The 19,920-nt window shown below is 52.0% G+C and overlaps 1 protein-coding gene across 1 annotated transcript in view; it reads right to left on the bottom strand.

Moving 5' to 3' along the window:
* The window catches only part of pard3aa (par-3 family cell polarity regulator alpha, a), a 350,702-nt gene that overhangs the window by 278,268 nt on the left and 52,514 nt on the right, over positions 1-19,920 (bottom strand). The window lies entirely within an intron of this gene.

The raw sequence follows: 19,920 nt of genomic DNA, 5'->3' as shown, positions 1-19,920 counted from the left end.
GTACCTGACACGTCGCCGACAGGTAGCAGACCAATAAAGTCCATAAAACAACTTCCCAAGTATGGGGTAAAATCTAAAGTCTATTCCTGGCATCTAGATGCGGGGTTGTGCGCCTACGGAGCCGGTGGGAATATTGTATCTGAAGCGTCGACGTGCCGCCTCGTGCTGTGAGTTGGGTAGTTAGCCGGCGTCCATTACCACCACCATCAAAACAGCAAATAAGGGAATATCTTCCGGGGGAACGGTGTTCCGTCCCTCCAGGAGCGACTATGCCCGACCCCTTTACTAAGACACTTTATGTTGTTTTTAATTTGTCACCCGTCTGTACGCTGTCGCCGCTGAATCTAAACTGTCCATTGGTTTTGGTCGTCTCTCGTCGAAGTCGTCGATCGGAGGAGCGGCGGCGTGGTAGAGAGGAAAAGCAAGTGGAGGCGCAAGGCGTCCAGCAGGGGGCGCCGCTCGCCCCCAAATCCACTTGCGACTCCCAATCGAACCCCAACCGCAACCCCATCAACCCCATCACCACCACCCCCCACCTCCGAGCACAGACAAACACACACACACACACACACACACACACACACACACACACACACACACACACACACACACACACACACACACACACACACACACACACACACACACACACACACACACACACACACAACCCCCTGGGCGGACGTGGCGCCGTCGATTCCACAGATGTGGAAATTTGGCATCAAAACGTCTGGAAAAAAACAAACAAACACACACATTAATACGCGGAACTGGAAATTATGTAAATGTGGTGACGGCGGGGCTCGCTCCACGTGGCTCGCTCCAGGATGGAGAGGGGGGGATGAGGGAAAGGGGTAAAGCTGCAAAACAGATAAGGACCCCCCCCCCCCCAAAAAGAAAGGGGGCCTATTTTCAAAGGGCTCCCCTTGTCTCCAGAACCCCCCCCCCCCCCCCTCCCCCAAGGACACAGAGAGGGGTGGTACAGAGAAATTAAAAGTGTGGCTGGAAAGAGAACACAAAGAGAAGGGAATTTAATGAGTGAGGAGGCGCTTTTCCGTCGCTCCGCTTTGAGGTTCATATGTTCTTGTTTATTTGTTTGTTTGCCGTGCGGTGGCCACGACAGCGTGAAAATTTGATGTGTAAGGAACCGGTGACTGGACTGCAAACAAGTGGAAGGAGGACATTATGTATTCTAGAGGAGAGAAAGGGAGAGGGGGAGGGAGAGAGAGAGAGAGAGAGAGAAAAACGACTGAAGGGCGCACACCCCTCCCGAAAAAGAGACAATCTGACACGTGCGTCTGATTCCCCGCGCCGTACTCCGTTTGGATCTCTTCCAAGTTCCTCCTTCCACAGTGCCCCCCCGGGGATGTGATGGTGCCGTGCGTGGCGTTTTTCCACACTCACGCGCACGTGCACATGCACGCGCACACACACACACGCACGCACGCACGCACGCAAGCACCCACACCCACACATCAACACGCACGCACACACTCGCTAACTGGTGACACTGGAGAAGGTAACAGCAGACTTTCTGCTGCATTGTGTTGTTCTGTAGCACAAACTGCAGCTGTCATTCCTGGTTCCTGACACTAGGGGGGGACGGGGCCGGCGTTCGGAACAACCCGGAGAGTTCCCGGCGGGCGGGCGGGCACTCAATCTGCTGGCTGTGCCGTCTGGTCACAAAATGGAAAGGAAAAATAATAATAAAAAAAAATTAAAAAACCTGGAACAAAAAATTGATACACATAGAGAACACTGCAGGTCCTTTCCAGATGGAGCGACGGGCTCCAGCCTTCCAAGTCCCGCGACGCGTGACTCGCAGACGACTTGTTTTTCGTGGCGAACGAACCTCGTAAATGACTCAGGCGTTGGGAGTGACTCCGGCCAAAGGAGTCGCTCGTTTGTTTCGTTCCCGACCGCCTCAAATCTCGAGCGATCCGGAAACCCGTGCCTTGTGCGGGGAACCCTTCCCCCCCAAAATCTAAAATAATAAATAAATAAATAAAATAAAAAAAAATAAAATAAAATAAAATAAAATAATAATAATAATAATAATAATAATAATAATAACGATAATAGAAAATGAAAGAAAGAATGAATGAAAGAATCTGCGGCGCAGAGGAGCCGAGCTCATTTCGCAAAACATAATTGTCCTCCCCGTCTTCCCCCCACAGCCTCATTACACCGCAGATCTGATTAGGCGGAAGAAGACAAAAGGAAAAGGATAGGGGGGGACTCCACCACAACCCCCCCCCCCCAAAAAAATCTCATCATCCAACAGATGAGGCGGTTTGCGTACGTCAAGTCGAAAAACTTGACGTCCTCAGTCTGAGGTTTAGTTTTTTGTTTGTTTTTTTTTTGCGGGGGGGGGGGGGGGGGTCGTCAAACGCCCGAGGTTACACAACTCCATAAATTCGCTGGATGGGATTTTTGAGTATTCATTACAGGTGAAATTGCAATGTCAGAACCGTTTGGCTCGCGCCGCGTTTGAAGAGACGGGAGGGAAAAACAAAAAAGGAGAGAGAGAGAGAGAGAGAGAGAGAGAGAGAGAGACGGACATAAATTCTCGCCCTCCCGCCCCGGCCGTTTTGCCTCCCGTAGGACAGCGGCGGAATAAGATTGTTTCTGCTTTGTTACTACAACCCCCCCAACACCCTGCCCAGCTCCCTCGCCCTCCATTGTTTTTTATTGCTCTCGATTACGGTGGTCCGCCTGCGTGCGTGTGTGTGTGTGTGTGTGTGTTTGTCTGTGAGTGTGTGTGTGTGTGTGGTCTGGGCTGTGTGTGTGTGTGTGTATGTTTGAGTAGGCAATAAGCCCGGCGTCACTGTCACTTTCATCAGTCGCACTCTACCAACCCTACCTGTTCTGTGTATATCCCAAAAAGAAAACGCAATCTTTTATCATGCCCGATGTGCGTTTGGGTTGAAGAGGTGAAACTCTTACGAATCCGTGAGTATCCCTCGACCTTTTCCTCTCCCGGTTTGTGCGACAGGAGTCTCTGAGCATGTATTTTTCGTCGACATCGGGGGCCTTTGATATCACCGTTGATTATTTAAGAACTGCCCCCCGCCCCCGCCCCCCCACGTAACCTAGACGACAGGAAAGCATCAATTGAGCACTCACCCGCTCCGTTTTTTAAATCACACTACGCGGCATCAATGCAGGAGTAATCAAAAAGTACATTGTATGTCATATAAGTATACTGTGTTTAAGTATTCAGAAGCGTGTCTAATCGGATCCTCGCGCGGTCCAAACCAAACCGTCATCCGGAAGGGCCTGCGTGCTGTGTCGACGCGCCCATTTGCATTAGATTTACTGTGAATGATCGCCCAAACCCAAACTTCCATTTATTCCGCAGGTTTCCCAAAGCAACGGCTTGGAGAGTGGACTTTAGGGGTTTTACCGGTGATGAATGGGCGCTGGTCATGTGGGAGTGATCATATCCACGCTCAGAGGCAGGCGATTGCGGCGGCGGAGCTTAAGAATGATGGCTGACAGGGCGCTAGATCAACTGGCTTCCTCCTCTCGCGTGTGCGCGCGTGTGTGTGTGTGTGTGTGTGTGTGTGTGTGTGTGTGTGTGTGTGTGATTGCGCCCCACAGACTAGACATGTTTGACTTGGGGAGGTGGAGGGACTGGACAACTTGTTTGACAGAGCCTAATTGAATACACACACACGGGCACACATACGCGCGCGCACACACACACACACACACACACACACACACACACACACACACACACACACACACACACACACACACACACACACACACACACACACACACACACACACACACACACACACTGAGCGGTGAGGAGTCTATGTGGCCTCTGTCCTCTGTGGGGCAGATTTTGTGCACGTCTGTGCATATGTTTGGGCGCTCATGCATGTGCGTGTAGGTATGTATGCATGAATGCAGATGGGCTCCCAAGTGTGTCTTGATTAAAGCTGCACTACCTGCGCTGTGCATATCTTTACTGTGATGGATGAATATGCACGTGTGCAAAACCTTCTCACGGGACGGTGGCACCAACAGAGTAGACCGGTGTACATTTTATACACGACGCTCCAAACAGACAGGGTCACGAGGACGAAATCGGTCGAGCCCCGCAGAACGGCGGGGTTACCGAGTGGCTCCCGCAAAAAAAATACGGGCGACGTTCAAGCACCGGTTCCGTCTCAATTGGTTTTATTTTCATCGTATACAGAGCCTATAGTCGTGTGAATTTTTGAACCAATGTTTGACCATTGGGAAACATATACCGTCCAAGCCCTCATTACACCCCTGCCATTTCTGGCGACCCCCCTGTGGGGGTGAGGCACCTCAGGTGGGGAATCACCGGCGTAGGAGATCAAACCGAGCGCCACAAACCACGGTACACTGCGTCCTTGAATACATCAAACAACGGTACCGTCAAAAAAACCTGTGGCACCGAGTGGGAATCTCAAAGGCAAACGCCCTCGAGGGAGAGCGACTCGGCCGTCCTGTGATTCGAGTGTTTTTATTATCCTGCTATTTCACATCGTCGTCAGTCCGAGGCCACCTTCATCAAAACCCCATTTAAAACAGAAAATAACACCTCTGGCACTCGGCGCCCCCCCCCGTACGCCACGCCGTCGAGCTAATCAATCCGCGGCCCCGCCTCAGAATAGGGGGAGCGTCAATTACTTCAGAGACGAGAGAAGCGGTGGGGAGAGATGACAATGGACGCTGATGATGCCACTCTGGACTCGATACGGCCCGGCCAGGACGGAGCTGACGGTAAGACGGGCGCCGAAGGGCGCACGTGTGTGTGTGTGTGTGTACTTCTGTGTGTAATGGATATCCGCACGAGCATCTCTCCGGGTCTGATTGTTTGATATCGAGAGGGAGAGAGAGAGAGAGAGAGAGAGAGAGAGAGAGAGAGAGGTTCACCGGTGGAACGTTAGCGACTTGACTTGTTTACCAATGTTTCGCGTTGAGTAACATGGCTGAAGGCCAAAGTAAAGTGCTCTTGTATGTGTGTGTACACACGTGGACATACTTCATACGCATGTGTGTGTGAAAGCCTATGGTTTTGGCCGATATCCAACCAGACTTTTCCAACAGCCCTGATACCTACACCAGCCAGCACACCAATGAGACCCATTTCATTGTAATATGGAAGGGGGGTAGGGTTCTAAATGCGAGGCCTGGGTGTGGGTTGCTACAAGAGGGAGAGGCAGGAATCCAGAAGGAACTCAAGTGAAGTGATCAGGGTGTGCCAATACAAAGATAACTCCAGAGTGGATTCGCCGACCTTGGCCCAAAGTGGCAAAAGGAATCTGTCGGAAGATCCATCCGCATTCATGTTCATTCATTGCGGGCCTCTCAGAAAGCTCCCCAATAAGCTGCTGTTTTCCCAGTGGTTTTATGACTGAGCAATATCACGGCTGCCTGCTTAAACTACTAGATGCTGCTGAGGGAGAATAACCAAGCCGGTCGGCCGGAGGTCCGTGCCGTGCTCAATGACGCACGTGTATAACGCATCGAGGACCGGAGGATTGAGATTCGGTCGCCAGAGTTTGCTGAGGGGCCGCATCCTCGAACCGGTGACGGCCGGCTCCAGGGTAGCAGAGTATGTGCACCGCTCCGGTATCTCTACAGTGTTGGCGGCATGCTGCAACGGGAAGGGTGCGCGTCTTGAGGTTTGAAGGCCATTTTATTTGTCCTCTCTTCCCGGGAAATCGACGGAGGAAATTGGCCAAAATGTTACGAAGAGGATCGGAGTGTGTCTAACAATGGCGATTACCGGATGAAGGCTCTTTTCAGGGCGTCTACGGAAGCCTATCCGTGTCGAGTGCAAATAACACCGAACCCCGTTGGTGAAGCCGCGACATTCAAGCAGGTTGGTTTGAACGTAAATTGGAGTTTGACTGCAACCGAAAGACCAGGGTCCCCAATTGTTTTGGCTAAACAGAACGAAACCAAGAATACCTCGCTCTCTCACGCCGGCGTTTTATTTCAATCTCCCCTCCATTTCCTTCGTGGCCATTGTTTACATTCCCCGGCGAAAGGCCAGCGGAAACAGAAAGACAAAGGGGCATTGTAATATGGAGCTTTTTCGGAGAACCAATCGATACCCCCAAACTGGTACGATTCATCAAGTTTTTGTCTTTGAAGCCGCTACGACATCGGACAGGGAGGCACTTGTGTGGTTGGGGCCCTTTACAAGTTGCACTTTCCAGAGACTTCGATTGAAAACTCGACAGAGCAATAAGATTGTTTGGCTCAAAGCAAAGAGCCAGGTTTTCTCCTTCTTAGATGAGCTGGAAATCAAGGTTAACCGCAACTATTTTGCTTTGCATCATGTTCAACCTGTTCAATCCCCCGTCATGTGCAACAGCGCGGTATGCAGGTCCCGAGCAGGGCCTCAACCATTACCTCCCACAAAATCATTTTGGGACGAGCTTATATTTCGGTGAACGGTTTGAATGAATTCAGCCATATGTCACATCTGTATTCCCTTAGTAAAACGAAACTCTGTGCACCCGGAGCTGAAATAATTTCAGATGAAAATTAAAGACGTGTGTCATTTATTTTTGTAATTTTTTTCGGTCCCGGCCACATCTAAGACACGCGGGCGCTTGTCTACCTTTTCCCGACTCCCTAATCCTTTTCACAGTCACATCTCTACCTGTCTGCTCTCCCGAAATGCTCATACCAGCTGGTTGGAGCGGCCCGCCAACTAGCTGCCCCAGGTTGACCGCACATATTACCGCTTTAAGCAAACCTCCTACACATGAAGGGCCGCTATTGGGTTACGGCGCCTAACCTCTAAAAGCCTATTTGTACAAGCTGGGCTTCCTCCTCGCGTTCCCGGGCAGTTTTTTCGGAGGAGGCGGGTGTCAAAAGACGGCGGCTGGGCTCACATTGCGGTGGCTAATTGTGCCTGACGAGGCGTCCGCACTGCGAGACCTGCCTACTCCTCCTCCTCTTCAGGCCACGGGGCTTTCAGGGGGGAGGAAGGTTCGAGCCGAGAGGTGTGCTGAACACGAGGGTAGCCTTCCAGGAGCCTCCTTCCCCGAAGCCTCGCCACATCTGGTCTTCAGCCAACCGGTCGGTTCAGATCTGACGGCGTTAACCTCCCGACCCCCCCCCGCAGCACGTTAAATCACTTCCTGTTCTCTGGTTTGCGGAACAAGGTGTCGAAAGGGCCGTAAGGAAACACGAGGTAGCGTGCCTACTGTCCTGGTCGGTGGCCATTTAAGACACTCATTGTGGGAAGTCAATGCAGGGGAGGGGAGGGGGATCAAATACCGCCCGACAACAATAAGACACGCCGCTTCAACGGCAGATGACTGACTTAAGTGCTTCCCCGCCCTCGCCGAAGCCACTTTCTGCTCTAAAAATACTGATACCGCTCAGTGTCAGAATGAAACCAGAGAGAACGGCGGAGCGTGAATACCTTCCGATGGGGCTGCGGGACGCACAACGGTTATGGGAATGGAGAGTGTGGCGACCCCTCACGCGGCGACAGAGCCCCGGCATGTAATCCTTACACGTTACTCCACTGTAATCGGATTCAATAATTCATAGCTCACTAATGAGAGAGCGAGAGGAACACAGATTTGGTGACGCTGTCAAAACAGTTTGTAGCCGTTGGAATAACAAAAGTCCGATGGGGAGAGGGGGTTTCCCAGGGCCGCGTTGAATGAAGGAAGGAGAAGCATAAAAAAAAAAAAAAAACCCTGCATTTGCTGACATTTAATTTTTACCTCATTTTTAAGCGGGCCTGGGAGGTTTTGAACACCGGCTTGACGTAGGATTTCATTTTCCTTGGAATTAAAGACCCCCCGAGGGTGCTCCCCCACCTATGGACCGGTGAACCCTCTGCGACGCACGAGCGCACGCACGCATGCACGCACGCACGCACGCACACACGCACACACGCACACACGCACACACGCACACACACACACACACACACACACACACACACACACACACTAAGCAGGTTGTGATTCATTTTCTTTGTCATCATCTCCCCATAAAGCACAGTTGATTGGAGCAAATGGGACTTAGCTACACATGCTAAATCATTCATGCCTATTACAAACTATAAGTGTATGTTTAACACTATTTAGACACACACACACACACACACACACAGACACACACACACACACAGACACAGACACAGACACACACACACACACACACACACACACACACACCATGTAAAGAGAGCCGAACACAGTCAATCTAACAAAGGAACAGCCAGTCACACAGCGACACACAAGCTCACACGTTGTCTAAAAGTCATTGTGCACACGCGCACACACACACACACACGCACAACCGCACGCACGCACACGCGCGCACACACCGAGCCACACACATGGCATACTTGCTGTCCTTTCATATAATGTCATTCAGCTTAACATGACATTTCCTCTCCATTGTGGCTTCTCCAAATGGACCTGTAAATAACTGGCAGCATAATGGGCCGACGGTGGCCGGATGGTTAATGAATTCAATTAGTCGACGAGGGGCCGATTAAGAGGCTTGAAAAGGAGCATTGTCACCCGGCAGATAGGCCGAGTGCAGCGTGTGCGAGAGCCAGAATCAATGGCTCCATCAGTCAGCCGGGCCTCCCCCGCTCCCCCATTCATCAACCACAGGCAACTTTAAGGCCGGGTGGGGGGCGGCCACACACCGCGGGCGGACAGCCGGCCCCACGTGCACGTGTCGGTGTGCGTCCGCCTGCGTCTGTACGAGTTGTACGGCCCACGGATCAGGTCCGTGGCCATACATGCGTGTTTACCTGCGCAGACGCTTGGTTACACACACACAAAACACACTTCGCCGCGCCGATGTGACGTCATCTCTCGCTGGAAGACCAAAGCGGACGATGAAAAGACGGCAGGCCCCGGAAGAGAGCTTTCAGAATCACAAGCAACCTTTCCGCGAGCGCACCTCCCCGGACACACGGGCGCGCCCGCGTGTGCCTCTACACGACATAAGCAGGTAAAAATTGGGGCATGCGGCGCTTGTAGCCGTCAAGTCGCCCTCTGGGGACGGTGCAACGGCGGCACGTCGTCGTGACTAGAGGAAGGAGGCGACCGACCCTCCGCGCTGAAAACTCTGGCAAAGCGGGAAAACGGGAAAACGCCAAAGAAAAGTTTGTCCAAAGGGGTAATTGTCTGAAGGGATTTTTTTTTTTTTCTTACCCCGCACTAAATAAATAAATCATCCCAGACTCCTGAGAGGGGGAGGAAAAAAAAGCCAGTGGCGGTAAAAGCTTGGATACTGAATTTCCGCCGGGGAAGATTTTGCACACATGACGATTGCACACAATTTTCCATTCCACCAAGGCTTCACGGCACAAGAGAGGAAACGGCGTCTCTAAGGCTTTCAGAGTGAACCTACAGTGTATGCTGCATGCACGGGGCGGGGCGCTCCCTTTAAAAAAAACGTCCGTAACCGAAGAATTGTTCGAGCGCCACACCACCTGCGTGAGAGGTTTCAAACGTTTAATAACGTTTCTCCGCCCGCCGCCCCGGTGTGTTTTTTAGCCGCTCGGATTTTCCGATCTTTTCGGCCGATCGCGACGGCAGAACGCCGTGACGCCAGGGCCGTCAGAGCGCAGGTGTTCCCGCTCCGTCTCACCCGAGGGTTTATGGAACGAAATTGGAGGGGTCCCTTTTCTTCATTTCTACCGCCTTCATGTGTGACACTACGTAGGGTGTGACCGCGCCACCGCACCGGGTTGTGTTCCACTGCCCTCCGGGGAAGCCGGGGAAGTAAGAATGAGGAGCTCAACAGTGACCGCTATGTAGAGCGACAATGCAGGATAACTGCCGGCCCGGGACTTCCACAATGGCCACCACTGTGTACCGGCAGCCAACAGACGCACAATGAATGTGTCGTTTTTTTTGGGGGGGGGGGGGGGAAGCATATTTCTATCCAGTACAATATGAGATACAGGCACTTTGATTAACTTTCTTCCGGACTGAAACGGGTCAGTGGAGTCGTGGGCAGATACGGCTCTGCTGATAGAAACCATGTTTCAGCCTTGCTCTACCGAGAGGACTACATTTTTCAATAAGACGAAGTGAACTCACACGCGCACGCACGCACACACATACACACACTTATATCCAGACTCACACATGCACTTACTGACGCACACACACAAGAAGTCTGCGCTTGGGCTCAGGGCCCCCCCCCCCATTGATCTCTTTGCTATGTTTATCTCTATAGAAGGCCTTTCCTATCTCCTAGGCTGAGATGACATGCACACACGCCTGCACACACACACACACACACACACACACACACACACACACACACACACACACACACACACACACACACACACACACACACACACACACACACACACACACACACACACACACACACACACACAAAGACATAGTGGCTCGGACACTAACAGATTGCATCTGGCTTGTCATCATCGATGGCCAGCCCAGTTCCTCGGGGTCTCAGGCTCGGCCCATCCCTCCTCAACCCCACCACCACCCACCCACCCACACCCCCACACACACACACACACACACACACACACCCCTCCTTTCCACCCATTTTCGGGACAAATTTAATTTGGAGGTACCATGACTGGGACTGATAACAGCGGGAGAGAGTGAGACAGAATTGGGAGCGAGGGATGGGGGGGGTTGTAATTGTATACCACTCGAGCCCCTCGCGCTCCCCCTATACACAGGACCACATACACACAGGCGTGTGTGTGGTTTTTTTTTTGCCGCGCTCGGGCCTCGAGTCGTCGTCGCCCCCTCCTCCACCTGATCCCTGCTTCCCCAGACAAAAAGACATCTGACACCCGCACCCACCCTCCTTCACCCCCACCTTCCGGGGGTGGGGGGGGGTAAAAGGACAGGCAGGGAGGGCAAAGGAGATGATGGTCTCTATGCGCTCTACAGTATGTGTCACGGCCGTACAGCATGGCGTTCCCTATCAGAGAAAACCACGTATTGACTCTGGCAATCTGACCAACCTCCATCTTAGTTCCCAAGTCAAGCAAATTAGACACAGATCAGCATTGAGACGAACGTGCATTTCCACTCTTCCAGCTGGGTTCTTTGTTGACTGGGAGCCCCGACGCGCAATCTCGCACAATCTTGCCACAAATTCACCCTAAAAATGCAGTGTGTCATTAAGACACACAGCTCCGCACTTTCCTCTGGTAGAATACTGAAATAAGCAAAAATGGAGGCGGCGGTGGACGGATGGACTGGAGAAAGGGGTGTGAACCATGTGGGGTGGGGGCGGGCGAGGGTCCAGATGTTGTCCCGTCTTATCCCGACAGGTTTTCTATTGAATTATCTGGGGGGTTTTTTCAGGTCAGCGCTCCCCGCCCCAGCCACCTGTGACTGTATTAAACACTTATAAGAGACTGTTTGTGTGTGTGTGTGTGTGTGTGTGTGTGTGTGTGTGTGTGTGTGTGTGTGTGTGAGAGAGAGAGAGACAGAGAGAGGGAGAGAAATGGAGATATCCAGTCGACAGATGGGTATTGTTTAAAAAAAAAATAATAATCAAGCAGAAGCAGGCAGACATGCTAATGGACACACTTCAAGCAGCAGAGCACGAATACCCAGAGGCAGAGGGGGCAGACGGGGCTAAGTGAGTGGGTGTGTCAGGGGTGAACCTGTGAGTGTGTGGGTGTGGTGTGCTGTATGTTTGGGGGGGCACCCACTTTGATGGCGGTGGGCGTCTGACCCCGTCGCCTTCCTCGAGAGGTGCATTTACCACAAGGAACGTCCACAAACAGACACTGGCACTAACTTGCCTGTCCTGTTCTCACACACGCACGCAACGCAACGCACACACACACACACACACACACACACACACACACACACACACACACACACACACACACACACACACACACACACACACACACACACACACACACACACACACACACAAACACCATCACTTGGCTCGCCCTCCTTTTCAGCTATGAAACCCGAGGCCTTGAAGTTGATTTTGACTGTGTGTGTGCATTTTCACACATCAATAAGATCGTATTACCATGCCATCTCTCTCTCTCTCTCTCTCTCTCCCTCTCAACACCTGCCCCCCCCCCCCCGCTCATCTATTATTAAAGCTGACAATAATTGCAGTGGGGGGGGTGGGGGGCATCGGTTCTGAGGGTGCACCGTTAACCGTACCACACCATATCAATGCCCCCGAAGCACAGATCTTCAATAATTCAGCTGGCGGATGCCCACTCAGGTGGGTGAAGCGGGGGGGGGGGGCTGGGTTCCACGGATGATGAGGTCATGATTCCTCAGGTGCGTGGGCGCGCGTGCGTGCGTGCGTGTGTGCGCGTGTGTGTGGAAAAGCCCCGTTGGAGCGTGTATCGCAGGGTTGTTAGATTAAAGTACTCGGGCGGCCGTGGCTGCCGGCTTCATTATGGGTTGCTGGGGGGGGTGGGGTGGGGGTGGGGCACGCTCTGGCATCTGTGACCACCCCGCGCCCCCCCGCCACAACACCAACCCACACTAATCAAAAACCATCACCCAAATTCAAACAACTGCATCACCTAACACCACACACATTAATCAAGCAATGACCCTCCAGTCCGTGTGCGTGCAGGTGTGTGTGTGTGTGTGTGTGTGTGTGTGTGTGTGTGTGTGTGTGTGTGTGTGTGTGTGTGTGTGTGTGTGTGTGTGTGTGCATACATGCTAGTGTTAATGCATGTAATATTTATCTTTATGTATGTGTGTATTTGCATATGTGAGTATTCTCTATGTTGTGTAAGTGTGTGTGTGTGCGTGTGTGCGTGTGTGTGTGTGTGTGTGTGTGTGTGTGTGTGTGTGTGTGTGTGTGTGTGTGTGTGTGTGTGTTAAAAGAGAGGGAAGGGCTCCACTCATTTGTATTCATGTAAACTCCAACATCAGCATACACCGTGATTAGGGGTTAGGCAAATTGCAAAGCATGATTGATTGTGTCTCATTGTTTCGGATAATGTGCGATCTGTGACCGATTGATTATGTCTCGCCAGGCGGAATGGCTCATTTGAATATTTACTACCCACCACTTGTGTTTGCCGTGAAATGTCAGCAAATCTTTTTCTAATTCCTCAGATGATGCCCAAGTAGCAATTTACAAGCGCATTAGCGCTGGGTTATCGCTCTCGGCGGGAGATGACGGATGCGGCCGGACCATCTCAAAACCGAGCGTTCCGGCGGAGGCGGCGGTTCCACGCCGACCCGAGCGACCCCGAGCTGGGCCGTGTTATCGCACGACTCTTATTTTTTCCCTCCCCTCTTTCGTTCATCATTTTCGCCCTTGGCATTGGCTTCGTCTCACGGGGGCCGGTAAGGACGGGAAAAACGGGAGGGCTGGGCAACACTGACAAAATCGGAATATCGCGATCGAAGATTGATTTGATCGTTTTGGGTTTTTTTTGGGGTTTTTTTTTGATCGTTTCGATTTAGCTTCACGAGTTCAATGTGAATATACAACCGTCTTTGAAATAGATACCGAAACATAACCATTTCTGGAGGGAATCAAACCGAGGATCGCTGCCACTTCTAACCCCACCGGCATCGCGGTTACGACAAGAGAAGTCCAGAAGACGATTCTGACAGGCACAGACACACACACACACACACACACACACACACACATACATACATACATACATACACACACATACACACACACACATCTTGAAAGGAAAAAAAATCCATCCGCAGGAACGGTACCATTAACTCTACGGCTATATCAATAACAATGAGACGAAAACAAGAACAATTATACCCGTCTGCATACGTACTGTACAAATATAGCGCGGACGGTATCGACAGCCTGGGCCGTAGCAGGGGGCGGCCTCGCTCGCCCGCCTGCGTCTGCCCACCGGTTGAGGGACGTCGGCCTCCCCGAGCTAATAAACAGTAATGACCTGCATCCCGCCGCCAACGCAGCCGCGCGCATCGGCCCGGAGAGACGGCAAGGGGGGGGTGGAAAAAATGGCGGAGGCAGCAGAAAACGGAGGCGGCGCCCAGGGGTGGCCGGGTAATTACTGTTAATTGGTTTAACATGGAGGAGGGGGGTGGAAAGATAGAGGGATGGAAATATTGTTGTACACACACACACACACACACACACACACACACACACACACACACACACACACACACACACACACACACACACACACACACACACTCTCATCACAACATCTCCACTGTTTCATGTGATGGGGGTTATCGCCGCTCTCTATCAGTGGTGAGAGCTAATATGGAATGAGTGTGTGGGCAGAATGCATATTGGCTCCTATGGAAGCATAAGCAGCAATATGAATTATGCACATAGACACACACACACACACACACACACACACACACAGACACACACACAGACACACACTGACAAAAACACACCGTCTAACAGGTGCATTCGGTGAACGCGCACACCGAGGCTATGCAAGTGGGGAAAGGAAATGCCTTAACACAAACGAAAAACAAATGTGACGTGTGAATATGCATGTATGTCGCGCGCACGGACGCACACGCACGCACGCACAATCGGTGGAGTATGCAAAACAAAACGCACCAGCTGTATACAGGGGACACGATACATGAGTTAGGGGATGCACGGGCAGAGGAATCACCACCTCCACCCTTTTGCACCGCCAGGCTAATGTCCCAGCCATGACCTCATCATCCCCACAACAGCCTTCTCAAAACCACTGAGAGAGAGAGAGAGAGAGAGAGGGAGCGAGAGGGAGGGAGGGAGGGAGAGAGGGAGGGAGGGAGCCTCATATAGGCTAGAAAGCAGGGCACCTTTTTCACTTTTTGGGGCCAGATTAGTGATAACATATAGGAAAACAGTCCACTATGAACTATTGAAGATGATTTCTTCTTTCTTCAATCCCAAAGAAGAAAACTTGCAGAACTTCGAGAAAACAAAAAAAATAAATAAAAATAAATAAATTACGACTACTATTGACTATTTGAAACCCTTTCCATCCATATTTGAAGGCACCATACCTGTACGTTCAATATCAATGTTTCTAATAACGTTTTTCCCACCAGAAAATGTTCAATAAACTACAATTTATTATATGATAAGGGACAAAAGAAAATAGATTGTATTTTTGGGGGATTTTCCAGGGCAAGGTTTCCATCATTTTGTCTTAGAAACCCTTGTTAAAGAGAGGTTCCCGGAAAGGTTCCGCCGAGTCAGCCGATCGTGTCGAATTCGCGGGTTCGACGCATCCACCGAACTCCACAGCACCGCTGAACGTGTCGGGTGGGGAGAGGAAAGAAAGAAAGAAAAAAAAAAAAAAAAAGAAAGAAAGGAAGGAAGGAAGGAAGGAAGGAAGGAAGGAAGGAAGGAAGGAAGGAAGCGCACCCTGACCCCGACGTGATTTGAACACGCAGCCTTCTGATCTGGAGTCAGACGCGCCAGCGTTGAGCCACAAAGTGCGGAAGGCGGCTGGTGGACCTGGCGGAGGAAAACCACCCTCGCTTCCGACGCCTTCCGGTCCCGCCTCACCCTTTTGGGGGAAACGGCCGCTCGGGTTCGATGGAGCTGGGGAGAGGATTCGCGACTCATTTCCGCTGTTAATGTCCATAATCGGGTGGAGTCAGGGTTGGAGGAAGAGATAGGGGGATGCCGCTCGCGTGGGAAAAGCCTGGGGGGGGGGGGGAGAGAAATCAAGGAAAAGAAAGATTGAAAGAGAAAGAGCGGGAGACCAACGCAGAGGGGGGAGGTAAGCGTAGGGCGGACGGGATGCACCACCTCACTTGTCCCGGTGTCACGGAGACGGGGGGGGGGGGCGCGATTTATCAACGTTATAAGTCCGTGTTCTCACAAGCGACGGCCGCGATGTCGGCCGACAAGGCCATCCGTAACCCGGAGAACCGTCGAGAGCCCGGGAGAATGACGGTTAAAAAAATAAATAAAAAGTAAATAAATCAACCCGGGAGGTGAAGGTACTGCCACCTGGGAGGGGAGAGGGGGGGGGGGGAGGCATTCCATCAACACCATCAACACCATCACGTCAAGCTCCATTGACTTTAACGGCCCCAAGCGAGACAATCTGACAAGCACTCGCTGGCCAACGTACCGTTGTTCGCGCGCCCCTATCGGCGGGCGGAGAGCAGATTGAGTTTAATTTGAGACTTTTTAAATCGAGGATTTATGAAATCTGTGTTCCCGAGTCGAGGCGAGCTACATCCCCGGGAATTGGGCCACGTCGGTCTGGCGGCGGATCCGACTCGAGTCGCGGCGTCTCGCGGCTTAGTGTCAATTCGAGTAAAGCGGAGGTTAACGTTACATAACCCCGACTAACTGTCGTGTTAGGTGTGAGTTCCGGATTCCTCCACCCATCACGGTCCAGGAGAGTCCCCCCCCCCCCCCCCGTTTGATCCGCCTGCTTTACAAGAGCCGATTAACGGGTTTCTCACGCACGTCCACAGACACACACACACACACACGTTTCCATCTCGGCCGTCTATCTCCTCGCAATCCCTTCCTTCTCCCCACATCTCAAAAAAATCTGCCAAGCTCGACTTTTCCAGGCGGTGCGATCAGGCACAATGCCGGGTTTAGCTCCGCTTACTCAGAGTGAAGCGGGATGGAGTGGAGTGGCGGTGGGTGTGGGTTGTGGGTATGGGTGGGCCGGGATGCAGTTGTGCTGGATTGGAGTTGGATGGACGTGGGGTGTTACGGCTGCTTAGGAATCTTTGACAGCCAAAGTAGGTTCGACAGAGTTATCCCCACCACCGCCGCTGTAAAAGCCCCCCAAAGTTAACCGTGGCGAGGGAGGACGTTGCGGGCCGACGCACTCTCTCCCCCCGCCCGCTCCGCGGTTAAGCTTCCGCAAGACGGACGGACGACGCCTCAGAGACGCAGGCGGCGAGAGCCGACGTGGCCCAGATGGAGGTTTCGGCGGCGTACTTTTTCGGAATCTTTTTTTGTCCAAAGTACACCGAGGGCGGAGGTGTTTCTCGCCGGCGGCCTCGCGGTGCGAGGGGACGAGTCCCGGGTCAGAGGATTCGTGGGAGTGATTCTCGAGGAGCCCGTGAAGAGGACGCCCTCCTCGCGGGAGAGTTAGTCCTCCGACGAACCCCTTTTGTGATCGGTCGTCCGGGAACGCTGGAACGAGGGCACGGGTGGAGGAGAGCGGAAGAGAACATTGTTTCTCAAGCCGCCGTGCGGAAACGGGACGCGGCGGATGTGTGCGACCGCTATTCCCTTTTGAGTGCGGCGCCGTGCGGGTGCGAATGAATATGTGCGACATGTCACGCAGAGAGCCCGGCTTGGACTCACGCACAGGCGGCGACGTGGATTCACGACCGCGAGCGAGACGTGGAAAGACAAAAAGGGATCCATTAGGAGCCATTTCACGCATGCCGTGAGATGCCCCACCACCGCCGCCGCCGCCACCACGCCCTCACAACTTAGGAAGAGGAGATGGGAGGGGAAGAAGGAGGGGGGGAAAAAAGAAAAAAGGGAGAGGAGTGGAAGATGAGGAGAAGGGGTCGGGGGGGGGGGGGGGGGGGGGGGGGGGGGAGAGAGTCACGGGGGACAAACAGGGATCCTGGGATCAATTGGGTAATAAATCCTTTTCACCGGTGGAGAACGTCTCTCTCTCTCTCTCTCTCTCTCTATCCAAAGCGAGTGGAGAGAGAGAGAGAGAGAGAGAGAGAGAGAGGGAGGGAGAACGACGAGGGGTCGGACGGAGGGAGTGGGCTTTAGCCGGGGGAGGGGGGGGTGTAAGTGAGGGAGGGGATGAGGAGAGGAGGCAGACGCGGGGGGGTAGGACACGCGACTTTGCTTCGCGGGTCCGGGTTGACGAAATCGTCTTCATCTCATATGCAGAGGCTGCGGGCCTCCGCCCTTTTTGCGACGGCGCTCGGACCGTTGTCCCCCTGTCACTTTGAGCGTGATATTTTTTTTTTTGGGTGATTCAAAAACCTTTGTCTGAGGAAAAAGGGGGGGGGGGGGGCGGTTGCATCAGGAGGACGGCTTTGTTTTTTTTATTTTTAAAGTCCTTTTGTTTCCCTTTATTCAAGGCCAACCTTAGAGTGACTTGGCTGTTTGGAGAAGACAGCCTTCCCTCCTCTGTGGAACAATCGAATTTCCAACTTGTGAGCCCGGACTGGAGTCAACTCCTTGGCTTCTGCTGCGTGGCCACAGCGCCCCCTGCTGGCGCCCGGGGGGAACTGCATCGAGAAAACACACGGCTTCACATTGACGCCGTAGTGTTTTCGTTCTATGGAAAATGCACCTGATATCGGACCTGGTATACAGACCTGTTTAAGTCCGTATATATATATATATATCCATTATCCCTGTAATCCTAACAGCTTTGTTTCCGAGTGATCGGTCAATGTGCTTTCTTTTTTCTTTGTTTGGTTGGCTCAATCTTGAACCCCAATGGGAATTCACCCGGCCAAAAACAGGTTAATATAAGGAAAAGGAACATAATGCCCTCTGTGCCGTTATGACGTTGCTATGCTCAGGAAATTGAATTCCTATGTGTTACAATGGAGATGGTGTCATGTTTTCTTATGTGTCAGGCATATGACTTTCTCTGCTTCCCATTACACCAATAATATATACTGTACTTCGCCCACCCCCCCCCCCCCCAGCCCCGTTTCCACATCACCAAGGCAGCCATTAAATAACCTCCAACCAACCCCCAAACCCAAGGGAAGCCCAGTCCTACTGAAATGCATGTATTCGGCGATTCTTAAAGAATGGAATCGTTGGGCCGTGTACTGAAAGAGCGGCTGCTATAAAACTAACCCTCCCTTACGCACGCACGCACGCACGCACGCACACACACACACACACACAAACTACCCCCATACATGTGTTAACGTGGAGCTGCAGAAACACACCGGGGGAGAGACCACCTGTCAGCGTGCGTTGAGCGCCGCAGGCAGAACCCCCCGCCACCACCGGCGGAGGGAAGAACACTGTTTGAAATGCACATCAACTCCTGCTTTCACAAACACTTCCCTCAAATCCAACCCTCTCGCTCGCTCGCTCGCTCTCCCTCTCTCCGCTCTTGTTTCCCCCCCTTTCTTTTCCCCCCGACGAAATAATGCGACATAAAGGTGTCGGGGCGGAAGTGGCACTGCAGGTGGAGGCGTTTGATCTTCCGAGGGGGGGAAAAAAAACAAAATGCGCGCTGGCGTTCCTGGAGTCGAGGTAAAAGCTACACCAACACGGAAGTGGCGTTGGAAGTGAGGTCGGAGAATAATAACAAGAGACATAGAAACGGCAGAAATAAACAGGGATCCTTTTTTTTGTTTTTTTTTTGTCGTTGAAAGTGTCGTGCGTGTTCAAAATTGAACGTACAAACATACATTGACCCCCTCCCCCAAAACCCATATAACACACTTATAACACCCATATAACCTGTCTGATTGATGGGTGTGGCACCATTGCACAAATGCTCGTGCATGTGTGTGTGTGTGTGTGTGTCCGTGTGTGCGCGCCTGTGCGTGAAGGTAAAACTTTAAGAGTTAGGGCCTGTCCGTTACCCACTTTACACTCCCGTTAGAAAGATGTGACCTTCTTAGTGCGCGGAGCTCCGATTTCAATAAAGTGTGAAGGGATCGTAAATAAACCAGAGTTTTATTTGAGCTTCCTCGGTCGGAATGAATGCTGCCGCTGTTCAACGCGTCGGGGAAAGCGGGAGGAAAAGACAACGACTGTCGGACGCGTCACACTTCATAGGGTTTGTAAACACAGGACACAAGACAGCTGACTCGCTGGCTAAAATGAAATTAAATGCAAGTCATTATTAATTATTATTATGAATAATAATAATAATAATAATAATAATAATAATAATAATAATAATAATAATAAATACTATATTAATCCCTGTGGGGAAATGAGTTCTCTGCATTTACCCATCCTAGTATCTGACGT

This window comes from Zeus faber (genome assembly GCF_960531495.2).
Source record: "Zeus faber genome assembly, chromosome: 19".
NCBI classification, from domain to species: Eukaryota; Metazoa; Chordata; class Actinopteri; order Zeiformes; family Zeidae; genus Zeus; species Zeus faber.
This window is presented reverse-complemented; position numbering and strand designations above follow the sequence as displayed.